The 9,912-nt window shown below is 49.8% G+C and overlaps 1 non-coding gene across 1 annotated transcript; it reads right to left on the bottom strand.

Moving 5' to 3' along the window:
• Window positions 1–9,585: 9,585 nt before the first annotated feature.
• TRNAL-CAG (transfer RNA leucine (anticodon CAG)) lies at window positions 9,586–9,668 on the bottom strand. The gene has a single exon. It is a non-coding gene; the product is annotated as a tRNA-Leu (tRNA).
• Window positions 9,669–9,912: the final 244 nt, after the last annotated feature.

Raw genomic sequence — 9,912 nt, forward strand, 5'->3', positions numbered from 1 at the left:
CATCAAAGAGCTGTATTCTTAAAAAAATGAAAAAGAGTAACTGAAGTGGAGTGCAGTGAGAGAGGAGAGGAAAATGAGTGAGAAAGCAAAGAAAGGGACGAGAGGGGAAGGGAAGTGAAGTAGGGGGACTGAAAAAAGGTGTGTGTGGGGAAGGAGAGTGAGGAGAAGGAGAGTGAACATGGGGAATGAGGATAAATGAAGAAAATGTAGTAAAGGAACGGGGGTGTGGAAGGGTAAGAAAAGAGCAGTGATGTTTAGGAAAGAGTGGAGATACAGACTGGATAAAGACAAGTGAGTGTGAGACAAGGTGAGTCAGGCAGTGAAGAGACAGAGAAAGTGAAGGAAAAAGTAAGAGTAGAAGACTGAAGGCCTCATTTATGAGGCCATCCGTCACTTTTACGCCGCCGGTGCGTCACTTTTTGTGACGCACCAGTGCTGTAAAAAATGCACCTTGTTGAGTCATATTTACAAAGTGACGCATCTAGGTTGATGCGTCACTTTGTAAACCCCTGCGCCACATTATACCTGCGCCAGGTGTAATTTATGCAAAGGGGGCGTATTGACGCAAGGAAGGGTCGTAGAAGTGACGCAGTGAAATCTTGCACCTGCCTCACAGCAGGCGTAAGACTGACGCAGGCCCTTTCACATGGGGCTGGCCCCATGTGAAAGGATGCATTGCTGGAGTTGCGTCACTTTTGTGACCCACTCCAGCAATGCATCACTTTTGCGCTTACAGATACGTCAGAAATACTGACGTATCTGTAACTCCTTGCGACATAATGCGTCATACATTAAATATGACGCATCAGGAATGTCACAAGGAGAGTGCACTGAGAAGTGATGCATCGCTGCTTTCACGCAGCGATGCGTCATTTCTCATAAATGAGGCCCTGACTGAGAGAGGAAAGAAACCATAAGTGAGGGAGTGTGGCTGTTTTTCCCTGTGGTGCGCTCAGGGTGCCCGTACCGGAGCGCGCACCTGGAAACGCACCCAGCGCTTACCCCGCGAAAATTTCAAAAAAACAAAACGTTTTTTTGCCCTTCAGGGTCCTTCTAGACCCCCCCTCAGAAAACCTAGGGGGTCAAGGGGTGTCTACTCTGCCTCCTTTTAATTATTTCCCCTTTCTTTTTCACCTCTTGTGTCTCGATTCTACCGAGACACAAGATGGCGGACTCTCCGGACTGTTTAGAATGTTGACAGACACCCGACAGCCAATCAACTGTGGTGCGCTCAGGGTGCCCGTACCGGAGCGCGCACCTGGGAACGCACCCAGCGCTTACCCCGCAAAAATTTCAAAAAAACAAAACGTTTTTTTGCCCTTCAGGGTCCTTCTAGACCCCCCCTCAGAAATCCTAGGGGGTCAAGGGGTGTCTACTCTGCCTCCTTTTAATTCTTTCCCCTTTCTTTTTCACCTCTTGTGTCTCGATTCTACCGAGACACAAGATGGCGGACTCTCCGGACTGTTTAGAATGTTGACAGACACCCGACAGCCAATCAACTTTCCGCTCGCGCACTCCCGTAGCGCGCCAGGTGCGCTCCCCGGTACGCGCAGCTGTGAGCGCTCGGCGAGCGCCTATAGATATATATGTGTTTTTGAAGTTAATTTTCAAAAAAACCACTGGATCAATTTTCACCAAATATAGCAAAGGCACATCTGCGTACCAGTCCCTACAATTTTGCCAAGTTTGGCGTAATTCCGTTCAGCGGTTCGGGCTGTAGACTTGTCAGACCGTCCTAAGGAAATTAACATGGGGAAAACACGTTTTGGGACCCCCCTTTTTTCTCAGCCCCCACTCCACGAATCCCCCCGAAACTTCCAGGGAAGGAGTGGAGCGGAGCTGGCCAAAATTTTGGAAAATTACACGCAAATTCCTCAACCGGCGCCAGAGTTATTCCCGATAGAATGTTGCGGATTTCCTATGGTAGCCAATCCTAACTATAACTACCTACTGGCGACCGCCAGTAGGTAATATATATATGTACATACATATATATATTTGTAAATGTGTATATAATTTTAAAGTTATAATATACATTAAAATGAATATGTTATTAATTGTTTGAAAGTATGTATATATGAATTATTATGTATTTGTGTTTAACCCCTTCCATGCTCATGACGGAACGGTTCCGTCATCAGCGTCGGTGCTCCGGTGCTGATGACGGAACATTTCCATCATGAGCCAATACGCTTTTAAACCCTTCAGCACTGCAGTGAAATTCGCACAGCACTGAAGGGGTTAAAGGGTGAAGCTTGCCTGGCCTAAAGATGGCCGCTAATTAAGGAAGCTTTGTAAACCACCTTCTCAATCCAGCAAATATCTGTTTAAATCACGAGGGAAACTCGCTGGAGAAGCTGTGGCACCACAAAAACAAAGAAAGCGCCATTCAATCCTGCTAAAATTAACCCGAAAGTCATTGTAGATGAGCAGATAGAAGATTTCTGCAGCCTGCGGCCTGACATCACTGTCAGCGGCGGCTTACCGGAATGAATTGCAGTGCTGTGCCTCCGCTGGTTACTCCCCTGTCCATCTGATCTCTGGACTTGGCTTGGTGACTGTGCCCAGGGCCGGACTGGTCATAGCGGGCACCGTGCAATCCCCCGGTGCACCGCACGGGGGGCGGTTTTGGGCATAGCTGTAAAATCGTCCGAAAATCGGCCCCAGCAAAGAGCTCTGCGGCACCCGCAAAACCCCGGGAGGGTAGATAGGGGGGCGGCCGAGCACTATGTCATGGCCGGTTGTGGTTTCCAGTCCGGCCCTGACTGTGCCCCCCTGCCGGACTTCTCTACAGTGCGACGCTTTGAGTGATGTGCGGTCACAACAGGGGGGCTATATCGTTTTATCAGTAAAACTGCATGACGTTGTGAATTTTGTGGCCATTTCAATGGAAAAGTGCTGTCTGTAAATGGCGGGGAGCACTACCGCACCATCCTTTAAATGCATATTTGCGACAGTGCACTCCAGAACGCACCCCCGGCGCATGTCAGAGCCTTGCCACTGCCCAGCTGAATGGGCGTGACTCATTTGCTACGCTTGTTCTTTGTCCGACACTTGATTTTTCAAAATCCCTGTGACTTCAGTGACATAATATAATGAACACCGGGGAGCACCATATGTGGCAACATTCTATAGTGAGGATTATTTGTATTTGGCTCTGTGTTGAGGCTGTGCAACGGTCTCCCCGACATTTGAGTGCTGTATATTTAGGGGGGCCTTTCCCAATAAGAGCAGGTCTATGGCAAGCGAGCCAGCCCTTGCTCCAGTAGCGCCCTGGGGGGAAATAAATTTGCCACCCTCGTGACTTCCGGTCAACAAAATGACGCATTAGCCCCTTTTCTCTCCGCAGTCCCTTGTTGGCTACATCAAAGCAGCAATTTTCCTCCGAAGACTCATCCCCTCATCTCCACCCCCAAAACTCACCAAAATCACCCACCACTTGGCTCCATCAGTCTTGTTCCAAGTTGTGTGTTGGTTTGGGGAGGGGGTGTTGATGTGTGTCGGCAAGAGGTTAAAGGTAGATGGGTTGGCAAGGTAGGGGCTGATACCAGTGGTCGAAGTGGGAAAAAAAAAGTAGGGGAACTGTGGGTGGAGAATCAGGGGGCGGGAATACCCGAAAATTGAATCAGTGGGCGGAGTCAGGGGTGTGGCTAGAAATAGCAAAACATACCAATTTTTAGTACGTTTAGCATTTCACTGACCAGTTACAGCTTATAACGTTATTTAATTAAAACAATGGATAAACATGTGTATTTGTGGTTTAATTCAGGAAAAAGCAAACACTCATAGGGAATACAGGTTTATGTAAAGCGTGTGAAATATAAGCAGGAACAACATGTTACCTTAATGCTTTTACTCTCATTGTTCAGAAATCCATGATTATTTTTTGTCTCAAACATTGAGGTCATGAATACAGGGCTCCTCCTGTACACATGTGTTAAGCAGGGCTCAGAAGAGAAAGGGACTCTTCAGGAGAATCCAGATTCACGGAAACCCACAAAGGCTCCTTCATATTCATGTCAGCCAGCTAGCTGCTCGATCCTAATATAGCAAAAAGAACAACTGGTGGACAGAATGCAGAACAATATCATACATTCACCCCAGTACAGAGACTTGGGCCTAAATCCATTGTTTCTTTGCTCACCATACCATTCCAGTTTGGAGCCAGCCATATGCAAATCAGTCTTGATCCTGCGCCCAATGTGAACAGTCCAGCCCGAACTGCCAGGCCATATGTATTCAAGTGTCCTTTCATTCGGGAAGTGAACACAAAGCAGTACCCACTGAACTATGCACATTACATATTGCTCTTTTATATGCATGGTACATGTTCTCTGCAGCAGGCATATTACCCCACTGCGCTACCTTAGATGAGTAACACAGCCACTAGACAAAACATGCTCCCATCTCTCTCCAGCAGGTTCATTGATCACCAACGTTATCTTGGCACTTGTATTGTTGACCGAAACCTGCTGAATATACAACTTTGCAGTGTTTTTAAAACTCCTGCACTTGTACAAAACCGGTCCCCCCAAACTAAACTGGACCCTACCCTTCCAGTCGCCCCGGGAAATGCCTGCTCCTGCCCTTTCACTGCTCCTGTCCAGTCAGTACTCCTGCTCACTCCTGCTTCGTCAATTCCCCTGTCCCCTCCCTTGTTCTGGCCAGTCACTTCTCCTGGCCCGTCACTTCTCCTGGCCCGTCACTTCTCCTGGCCCGCCACTTCTCCTGGCCCGTCACTTCTCCTGGCCAGTCACTGCTCCTGCCCATTCACTGCTCCTGCCCCATTCACTGCTCCTGCCCCATTCACTGCTCCTGCCCCGTTCACTGCTCCTGCCCCGTTCACTGCTCCTGCCCCATTCACTGCTCCTGCCCCATTCACTACTCCTGCCCCATTAATTACTCCTGCCCCATTCACTGCTCCTGCCCCGTTCACTGCTCCTGCCCTGTTCACTGCTCCTGCCCCGTTCACTGCTCCTGCCCCATTCACTGCTCCTGCCCCGTTCACTGCTCCTGCCCTGTTCACTGCTCCTGCCCCATTCACTGCTCCTGCCCCATTCACTACTCCTGCCCCATTCACTGCGCCTGCCCCATTCACTGCTCCTGCCCTGTTCACTGCTCCTGCCCGTTCACTGCTACTGCCCCGTTCACTGCTCCTGTCCGTTCACCGCTCCTGCCCGGTTACCACTCCTGCTCATGCCTAATCACCGCTCCTGCCCAATTACTTCTAATGCTTCGTCACTTCTCCTGCCCCGTCTCCCCTCCTGCCCGTCACCTCTCCTGCCCATCACATCACCTGCCTGTCATGTCACCTGCCCATCACTTCTTGTGCCCGGTCACCTCTCCTGTCCTGTTTCCTCTTCTTCCAAGTCACCTCTCCTGCCCTGTCGCCTCTCCTGCCTCATCACTTCTCCTGCCCCTCACTTCTCCTGGCTGTCACATTTCCTACCCCGTCACTTTTCCTGCCCAGTTACCTCTCCTGCCCAGTCATCTCTCCTTTCATGTTGCCTCTCATGCTCCGTCACTGCTCCTGACCCGTCACTTTTCCTGCCTCGTCACATTTCCTACCCCGTCACTTTTCCTGCCCCGTCACAGCTTCTGCCCGTTCACTGCTCCTGTCCGGTCAGCACTCCTGCCCGATCACCGCTACAGCCACATCACTTCTCCTGTTCCATCACTTCTCCTGCCCCGTTCACTGCTCTTATCCGTTCACTGCCCCTATCCGTTCACTGCTCCTGCCGGTTACTGCTTCTGCCCATTCCTTATCACCGCTCCTGCCCCTTCACTTCTCCTGCCCCATCACTTCTCCTGTCCCCTCACCTCTCCTTTCCAGTCACCTCTCCTGTCCCGTCACTGCTCCTGACACGTCAACTCTCCTGCCCCTTCACTTCCCCTATCCGTTACTTCTCCTGCCCGTCACTTCTCCTGCCTGTCACTTCTCCTGCCCTATCACTTCTCCTGCCCGTTACTTCTCCTGCCCTATCACTTCTCCTGCCCGTTACTTCTCCTGCCCGGTCACCTCTCATGCCCTAGTACCTCTCCTTTCCTGTCGTCTCTTCTGTCCAGTCACTGCTCCTGCCCAGTTCACTCTGTGTACAACATTGACAAATTACACAAGGTGTCAAATTCCCCACAGTACTCTGTTTGGGGAAAGCTCCTCTGTAATCACCCACTCTGATCTCACTGCCACTTGATATGCTAACGGCAGAGGGCGGAGCATTGTCATTCAAAAGGGGGTAATCAGCCTCAATCGGAATGACAATGGGCCTGCCCCCAGTCTGTGCGAGCTCAGTAGGGGGGCGGGGCTGCTGCAGCCTCTGGAGTTCAACAGAGAAGTGCGAGCAGCCCCTGGAAGCTGATTGAAAAAGTTATCGCTTGCCGTCCCGGGACGATATATTGAAAGAAAGAAGTTGGGGAACGGACTGAAATAATTTTTAGAAGTAGGGGCACGCCGTGCCCTTGCGTCCCCGCCCACTTCTACCACTGCCTATATATCAAAAGGCCTTATTTAGGGTTTGCCAGATGTGATACTCCATTACAAACATGGCGGATGCCCCATCTGCCGTATTATAAGTGGATTTCAGCCTATGGCACTTGTAATATGTTGCACAGGATATCTGTCACATTTGTGTGTCCATGTCACCTTTCATGTTTGTGTGTAAGTGCATTTACATTCCAACGTTCTATACAGTCATGTTTTTTTGCATACTCATTATAGCTGTAGCTATATACCCTTGCATCTATGCTTTCATTCGGCATTCCCCATATAATTGCTAAACTTATTGGCTTTACCAATGCTTGCTTTCTGTTGATTGTAGTGCTTTATGTTATGTTATATTACATGCGCTATTTATAGAGTGCACGTACATAGGAGTTTCATGTGCTTTAGAGACAACCAGGCCAGAGAAGGAGGGAAATCCAGGAGAGTCTAGGAGCTACAAACTAAAGAGAAAGGTTGTCAGCGTCTTGTGCAAAAGTGTCGGCACATTTAGAGAACAGAGGTACTTGCACTTCTAACTTTATAATAGGATTAACAGGGCTACAAGCACCAGCTCTGCTGTCATTCCCCAGCCTGGCTTGGACACAGTTGTATCCATTGCCAGGCCTGGCTCTGTAGCACTGGGGTAGCATTATGGCGACCTCTGAATGAGACAGGGCTGCCCAGCTCTGATAGCACTTTGACAGATGCATATCTCTGGTCAGGCTTGGTTCTGGAAGTGGGCTGTCCAAAGCCAGACCTTCCTTGGACTGCTGCCCTTCAGACAGGCCTGCATCTGAAGCACATGTTCCCAAGTGCTGTGCAGACTGGCTAAAAGCCGTCTGTTCCCATTCACAATATTTATTGTGCCTCACTGTAGTTATGATGTTATATCTGGGGATTCTTTGGAAGATTAGGATTTCGGGCCTGCATACTGTGTGTCTGACATAATTGCACGTAGACCAGAGAATAGCGTGCAACCCTAGTGAGCTGCCCATAGGCTCCTGGAAGTACAACCTTGTTTACTTATGTTTGACTCAGTTATTTAGTTGGCAGTCAGCTGATCGGTGACTCAATGCATTCATCGCAAATTTGACTCGTCAGGGCGGCAGCATCCTCTGAACCAGCTGTTCTTGAACAGGTAACTTTGGATATTGTGCCAGAGTAGTTTCATTTTACAAGGAAACACCCAGGGCTCTGCTAATGGAGGAAAAGCTGACTGTTCCATTTCACTGTAAACGCCCTGCTGATGTGTAAACTCCCTGCTGATGTGTAAACTCCATGCTGATGTGTAAACTCCCTGCTTGTGTGTAAACTCCCTGCTGATGTGTAAACTCCATGCTGATGTGTAAACTCCCTGCTGATGTGTAAACTCCCTGCTGATGTGTAAACTCCCTGCTGATGTGTAAACTCCATGCTGATGTGTAAACTCCCTGCTGATGTGTAAACTCCCTGCTGATGTGTAAACTCCCTGCTGATATGTAAACTCCTTACTGATGTGTAAACTCCCTGCTGATGTGTAAACTCCCTGCTGATGTGTAAACTCCTTACTGATGTGTAAACTCCTTACTGATGTGTAAACTCCCTGCTGATGTGTAAACTCCTTACTGATGTGTAAACTCTCCACTGATGTGTAAACTCCTTACTGATGTGTAAACTCTCCACTGATGTGTAAACTCTCCGTGCAGTGCACTAAAGATATCTCTGTATCTGTCACTGTTTTAGAAGCACAGAACAAAGCACAGTGTAGCTTCAGGGCTCTACCACCCTTAGTGCCAATATCGGCGCGCGCACCATCCCCCCCAAATTACAAGAAACCCATCAAAATAATTGGACAAGACAACTTGTTGTTGGGAAAAAGTAGTCGCAGGTTTATTAGCATATCATTGCTAAAACATGGTGGGTTAACTTACAGATGATCCAAGGCAAGCCGCCCCTCGCAGCTTGCCACCTGATAGGCCAAGTAGCCCGCGGCCTTGGCCATGCGGTGCTTAGCGGTTGATGGTGAGGGCAACGAAAACAAAAGAGACTGCTCAGAGGCGTGGAGGAGACATAAATACCTTGTCCCCCCACACCCCCCAATAAATCGCGATGATGTCATGGCCCTGGCAGCGGCCTCCGGCCGCTGGACCCCTGAGGGCTGGTGCGCCGGCCCTCCTGTGGCACTAAGGTGCCCGCCCTCTTATGAGGGTCACCTGCGGCTCCGTGTCGGGCGGCCTGCATTAACCACACTCCCCCTGGCCCAAGGGCTTCCTAGAAAGGCATCTCCCAGGCGCATTGTCATTCGAAAGGAGATAATCGAGCTCCATCGGAATGACGATGGGCCTGCCCTCCGTCTGTGCGAGCTCAGGGAGGGGCTGCTGCAGCCTCTGGGGGTCAACAGAGAAGTGCGAGCAGCCCCTGGAAGCGGATTGAAAAAGTTATTGTTTGCCGTCCCGGGACGATATTTTGAAAGAAAGAAGTAGGGAAACAGACTGAAATAATTTTTAGAAGTAAGGGCACGCCGCCGTGCCCTTCCGTCCCCGCCCACTTCTACCACTGGCTGATACCAAGGTGCTAAAAAGCAGTGGCAGTGCACATTTAACAAGGATTAGTAGTGCTTTAAACGAAATCATTGGAGCCAAGTTAGAGAGGTGTTGCTTTTTGTGTAACCTTTATACAGACAGTTCCTTTCGCCCCTCTGAAGATCAGCGCCCTGGGCCGGGGCCCAGCTGGTCCATGCCAAAAGGTGGGTCTGGGCCTAATTCAAGCCGGGAGAAGGCGCCTCCACTCCCAGAATATGGAATGAAGGAACAGTGGCAATTGGAACCCAGAGTGCCCTGGTGCTACTGAACCTGCTGCACCATCGATAGCTACGCTCTTGATGTGGCCTTTATCTCAGGCCCTTGAAGATTTTGCTGGATTTGTTGGGGATTCTCTGATTCTGTGATTTGCTGCCTCAAAAAGACCCACCTGCAGGCACTTCAGAAGAAAAGGAGCCCAGACCGTAGTGATAATTTCTGAAAGTTTGTTAGGCTTATGTAATAGTGACATCGTTTGTAGGGGGGGGGGTACTTGTAGAAGAAACCGACTATACGTAAAAAGATTTTAATCCATTGACAAAACGTTGTCAGAAGTGGGATACGAACCCACGCCCCCAGAGGAGACTGCGACCTGAACGCAGCGCCTTAGACCGCTCGGCCATCCTGACAGGCTCATCAAGCTCCATTTGTCACGCAACTTGTGGAACATACAATGACATCAGTCCCAGTGTGTGGTCGGTTGTATGATGCTTGCCCCTGCAGTCACAGGCCTTCCTGTCCAGACACAGGATGAGAGCCGGATATGTTTCTGTAAATGACCCACGCGCCTGGATATAAAAAGCCTCCACCCGACCCCTTCCGGTCCTCATTGGACACAGCTCAGGCATTATTATCTCCTCCCGACATTCTCCA

This window comes from Lissotriton helveticus, chromosome 1_2 (assembly GCF_964261635.1).
Source record: "Lissotriton helveticus chromosome 1_2, aLisHel1.1, whole genome shotgun sequence".
NCBI classification, from domain to species: domain Eukaryota; kingdom Metazoa; phylum Chordata; class Amphibia; order Caudata; family Salamandridae; genus Lissotriton; species Lissotriton helveticus.